The following is a 7,028-nucleotide window of genomic DNA, read 5'->3' on the forward strand; positions in this document are numbered from 1 at the left end:
ATCACAAGGTCATCACAAAATCATTCTCATAGGCATGAGTTACGCATGTACATCTTCATCAAATGTGCATTATAAATCGAAATCATTTCTCATGAGCTTGGCATACATACCTGTGTTACTTAACATGATCATATTCATTCCTTACTAATCATACAACATGAATTGAGTTCACATCTCATCATTTTCATGTAAGTACCTGTAGCACTCACAACATAGCCATAAGCTCTATCATTTCGACTTAAACCGTAAATTTCCCGTTGAACCTTTTTGAATACTACAGGATAATCACTTGGCCTCAAATATTGGGTACGATGCCTATGCCATGTTCCAAACATGGTCTTACATTGGCTCAAAAATCTAAGTCGATGCCATGTCCCAGATAGGTCTTACACTGACTTTCATATATCGAGGCCGATGCCATGTCCCAGACAAGTCTTAAACTGGCTCTCATCTATTGGTGTCGATGCTATGTCCCAGACAGGTCTTACACTGACACATGTCAACCTGATGCCATGTCCCAGACAGGTCTTACACTAGCTTGCATATCTCGAGGCCGATGTATGTCCAAGACATGTCTTACACTAGCTGTCATCTTAATGCCGATGCCATGTCCTAAACATGGTCTTACACTGGCTCTCATAATGTGGCCGATGCATGTCCCAGACATGTCTTACACTAGCATACATCCATAACACCCAAATGTCATGGCAAGGATATTCAATCTATTCCTAGGGTTCAATCGAGAGTTTTTGCCACATTAAATCTCACCGTATATGCTCATAGGTACATTCAAGCATTATATACATAATTAAATATTTATTGCATAAAGACGACTAAGTTGAATTATTTACATACAACTTACTCATTTCAATGGAATATCACATCCCATCAAATTTCCAATGTATTCAGTCATCACAAAAATGTTATTAACATTTGGCATCAGTTTCTCATACATAACTCCATCAACATATAATTCAATACAATCATAGCAAAATAGATATCAAGTATATTAACAATAACATGGATAACATGTTTATTTAGTCACATAGACTTACCTCGAATGCACTTTCGGCTAATTACTTCATTTTAGTCCATAACCTTGTACTTTCCGATTTAAGCCTGAATCCCGGTTTTATTGATCTATAATGATAAAATTCACTACTTTAATCATCATAATAACCGATACATTCCATAATTTATACTTTGGAAAAATGACCATTTTTCTCCTATACTCTCATAAAAATTATGATTTTACCCCTAGGCTCGTAAATCGATTTTTATCGAATTTTCTCCCTTACCAAGCCTAGCCGAATTATTTTTATAACCATAGCAACTCACAATTTCAATTATTTCACACATTTTCAACCTATTTAGAGACTTCACAAAATAGTCCCTTTAGGTGTTTTTCATGAACACCACTTCACAAAAGTTGTTTATTACACCACCATGAATTATTTTCTTCCATAAAAATTCAGAAAACAACATAAATATTCACATGGAAAAACCCTGGACTTTCAACCATTTTGCAAAATAATCTCCCCATTAGCTAGATTAAGCTATAAGGGTTCCAAAAATACAAAAAAAATCAAAAATGACCATCAAAATCACTTACTTGCAAGGGAACTAAGTGGCTTAAAATTTAAACTCTCAAAACCCCCTGTTTTTGCTGCCATTTTCTGTGGAAGAAGAAGAAGAAATGAAAAATATGACAACTTTTTCTTTATTTTATTTTATTACCAAAAAAAGTCACCTAATGTCCACCAAATATGACTTTTCAACTTTCTTGTCCCCTCTGGCCGGCCAACACTTCCAAATGGCCTATTTTCACTTTAAAGACCTCCAATTTTGTTTCTCTAGCTATTTAACATATTTGGGTAGTAAAACAAAATTTTTGCCCTTTATGCGATTTAGTCCTTTTTAGCAATTAAGCTCACAAACGCTAAAATTAATTCACCAAAATTTTCATGCACTCATATAATCATGCTATAACACAGAAAATAATATTAAAATAATTTCTCAACCTGGGATTTATGGTTCCGAAACCACTATTCTGACTAAGCCCTATTTCGGGATGTTACAATTCTCCCCCTTTAGGGACTTTCGTCCCCGAAAGTCTTACCGAAAATGTAGTGGAAGTCGCATAGGCTCCATTATTCACAACATTACTAGAGAACTCCCCATACTAAGATTGAATTTTTAGTTCTTAACACTTCAATCTTTCGTACCAAAGTCATGAGCGGTTCTTCATCATACAACACATCAACTAAATCTTGATCTATATCGGAGAACTGATATACGCAAAGGGTACAATCCATACCGTCATATCACATATACAAATAACACACTTGAATCTTCTCAAATTCGCATGGTAAAGCTAGTTAGTACATCACTGGCCTTATACTCTATTACCTCATACGGCCCAATAGTTTAACGAATTCAATTCTCAATTACTCTTAAATTTTGAAACACGAAAAGGAAACATATTGTAAAAAATCTAAACCAATCAAACAGAAAATGAAATGCGGTGCCAAAACACAACCACACATTCAAAGCTTTCTATGAAATCTGACAACGTCAAACACAAGCAATTCAATTACTCTATTAATCGAGAATTTTGTACATGTTAAAATAATTTACAGATCTCATCAATTACTTAATCATAAACCCACATAACACTTCTCTTTTCTAGAGACATGAATTATCTTGATAGGAATTCTATAATACTTTTTCTCAACTCCATTCTAGTACCAACACTGGCTGAAGTAGTATTGAAGAAACTCAATATTTGGCTTTAGTTATGTTATTACTCAAAATATTCATGCCCAAAATCAGAAATATCGAGTCCCAAACTCGATCACTAATACATTATTTCTATGAGTTTTCTTGCAACATTTCTGCATAGGTTCTGGGTTTTCTGTTACACAAATCTTTACTCTAATAAAATATCATTCATCAGGTCTGACCTGAAATTTACAACCAGATGTCGACTCTCACGGTACTCAATTAGCATACAATTCACTAACACTTTTCTCAACTGCACAGGTTTGCAATGAAATTTTAGTTTTCAGTATTGAATTCGGATAAGACCGATCTTGTCAACAAAAAAATTCAACCGTGTAGCCATCATTCTCAAAGTAAACGGGGTTTTCTTAACCAAACACTTGTAACTGCTTTTAACCTTTCTCAAAGATCAACAATGACTAACTCGAAATCTTTCAATAGCTCAAGTCACTTATGTTACCTCAGACTCAGATCTCTATCCATGGCATCGGATATTGTAATCTATCACATTGTCTTATAGTCTCAAAATACATTAAGCTGACCTAAATTTAATACCTCGGTTAACAACACTTCCAACCATTTAAAACTCTGCTAGCATATATTAGACCATTTTAATTTCCCATGAAAGCGATAACTTTTTCAATCCGAACAATTTTAACTCATGTCATGGTATTCTAAAATATGCATTTTTTTTATTCAGACTACTCGTCTTTTTACCATGAAGAAAAGAAATTTTGTTCCCAGACCTGAAAATAGACTCGGACATAAATATCTCATTTAACCTTTCAAGCAAGTAATCCGCACAGATTGAATAACCGAATCACCCTCAATCATCAATCACTAATAGTTTGAGAAATCTCTTCATGCTAATAATAGAATAAGTCGAACATACATCCCTTTTATGATTCTTTTATAACACAAATCAAAATTCTCTATGAACTGGTTTCGTTTAACTAGACCATATGGTCTCTTGCTAATCTCGATAGAAATCAAGATTACTAGTAAATGAAACTCATTACACAATCTGGACTTGAGTTACCACAATCTATAAACTGGCAAATTTCAACCCTTTTTTTTTATTACAAAAACTAGAAAACGTCACATCAATATCACCTTATTTTCGTGATCAGGCTAAAGACATAATCATAATAAACACTTTTAACTCTAACCCAAGAATTTCCCATACAATGAACCATGTTTGACACATATTAACAACAGGAGTGACTAGAGATTCAAGACATTTACTTTCAAGATATGAAGACATACAGAATTTCTGAAATCATAGTCCAGATGAAATAAATAGCAAAGATCTTAACGATCCCCTAGAGAAAAGAAATCTAGAAGATGATACTATACAGTCTTACTAGAATCAAATGCAACAAGGACCACATCCTATTCATACATATGTACCGAAATAGAGTACCATCCAGAAGAAACAAGATCATAGCTTCACGCACATTTCCCTCATCAACAATTTCTGTCATCACAAATCCCATATTATTCTTTTCACTAAAGAAGATCAGTTTTGAGGAGATCTCAATCATTACATTTTCTCGACCTTGTACCTGAGTAATTCGATTTACCAAAGTAAATTTCTTCTCTAACTGTGACAATGCAATACTCAAATAATCTTTTTGTCAATCTAACACTTTTCTAGCTCTTGCTTACTTATCAACTCATTCTCAATCTCTATTCATATTTATAGTTATTCCTCCACTGAACTCTTTGGTTTCACACTTGTGAGTTTATTCAACGCAAATTTCATGAAACTCCATTATAAAACCCCACTCTGATAAGGGGGTGAGGTCATAGGGCATCTAACTCGACTCTCATACACATATGTATATGACACAACTTTCAACATCATTGCAACATCATCAAAATCATATCATTCACTTCAGAAAAACTAACATTCATATTCGTTTTACGCCAACTTTCCAGTTATCTCATTTAGACAAGTACACTTATGCATGCACTCTATAAATTCTGAATAACTTTACTTATCCCATTCATTTAATCAAACAAGTCAAGTACATAACATCATACAAGAGCCAACCAACATGGATAAGTATATTCCAATCTATACTTTCATCTCGCACATCATCGTATGCATATCATTACAAACAAGTAAATCAATCCAAGCAATTTAACACTTATACTCAGACTATGTGAACTTGCCAACCATATTCATTCAAATAAGTATACATGAACATTCATTCTACTTGTATTTTTAGTAAGTTATCTAAACACATGCATTCACTTGAACAAATCAATCATATACACAATGGGATTGCCAATCAACCATAGATAAGCTCATTATGCCATGTACACATTCTATTTCATGTTTCTCATATCATAATCATTTACATATACATTTCACGAATTCTTGTTCGTACCTTTCCAAGTTTCAACTCTTCATAACTGTAATTTATTGAATACTTTAGTACCATTATCTACGTGATCGGGTGTAGCTCGATTAGAGAGTACCTTGCCGACACAAGATAGTTCTCATTCGCGTCGGGAGACATCACACTATCACAAACTTGTGGCATGTATAGCTAGACTCTTACATTTGCTAGGTTAGTCCGAGAACCGTCTAAACCATAGCTCTGATACCACTAAATGTAACACCCCTTACCCATGTCCGACGCCAGAACAAGGTACGAGGCATTATCAGACTTAATCATTCACATACATGTAAAAACCGACTACAGAATTTCTTTCGTATCAAAACTTTTTATTCACGTGCATAATGTCCCATACACTGGCCTACGAAGCCCTAGACATGCATTGAAAGTAGTTAGCGACTAAACTGAGAACCTTAGAAAGTTTTGGGAAAACTAAGAAAATTTTTCCACGACACATGGTCACACGCCCGTGTGGACACAGGGACACGCCCGTGTGCCTTCGACACACTTGTGCCTTCAAGCCGTGTAACTCTTTGACTATGACGTCAGTGAATAATTTGAACCACACGGCCAAGCCATATGTTTATGTGCTAAGGCTGTGTCCCCCACACGGTTGAGACACACACCCGTGTCTCAGCCCATGTGGCCAACACTTAGGCTATTTTCCAAGCCTTTATATTACTCTTAATCTTTCACATCTTTATACACACCAAGGACACATATCATGAAACCATTTTAATGGTTTAGCATCTCATATTAGACATATTCATAACATGAACACCAACCATATAAGGCCAACAAGCATAATCACATCATCTCATCACAAGCATTAGAACATAGCATAGATAGATAGGTTCACAAACCATAATCAATATGAGACACACCTCTTGGCCATATACCAATAACTCAATAGACCAATACATTAGACTAATCATAATAACACATATCATAAAAACCTAGTCCCTATACATGCCACTCACTTAAACATGCTTAACAAATATCAATATTCTAAAGGTGATGGCTTAATAGTATGATACTGCCTCCGACGATCTCCAATCCCGAGCTAACCTAATAACACTAAAGAAAAGGAAGGAAGGGAGTAAGTTTTACAGCTTAGTAAGACCGTATGAAAATAATAAGCAATCTATCAACTTGCTTCTCAAGGCAATACAACCATATTTGTACTTTTATTTATGTTCAGGTCAATCTATTTTCTCGAGTTATAGTCATTAAATTATTTATATTTGGAGCTACGAAACTCCAAATTAAGTTCCAATAATTTTCCCTAAACAAGACTCAAATATCTTCTTACCATAAAATTTTCAAAATTTTTGATCAATCCAATAAGTACAATTTATTCTTTAAAGTCACCCTTATTTCGCTGTCCAATAGTTTCAACCCCTCTTCACTAAAAATTCATTATCTCCCTATACGGGATTTGGATGATGTTTTCGTTTATTTATTTTGAAAATAAACTCATTGAGGATTTTAAACATATAAATTATAACCCATAACTATTTTTTTTTATAATTTTTAATGATTTTCCCAAATCAGAACAGGGGATTTTGAAATCATTCTAACTCTGTCTCACAAAATTTCAAATATCTCATAATATGAAATTCTCTTGCATGCATCGTTTCCTCTATGTGAAACTAGACTTATTAAGATTTAATTTCATATTTATTCAACCTCTAACTCAATTTCCACAATTTATGGTGGATTTTCATAGTCGGACTGCTGCTGCTGTCCAAAACTGTTTTAGTGTAAATTAATGATACTAAGTTTATCACACCTTATTAATTCATTTTCACCACATTGGTAAAAATACATATTTATACA

Source organism: Gossypium arboreum, chromosome 8, assembly GCF_025698485.1.
Source record: "Gossypium arboreum isolate Shixiya-1 chromosome 8, ASM2569848v2, whole genome shotgun sequence".
Lineage (NCBI taxonomy): Eukaryota > Viridiplantae > Streptophyta > Magnoliopsida > Malvales > Malvaceae > Gossypium > Gossypium arboreum.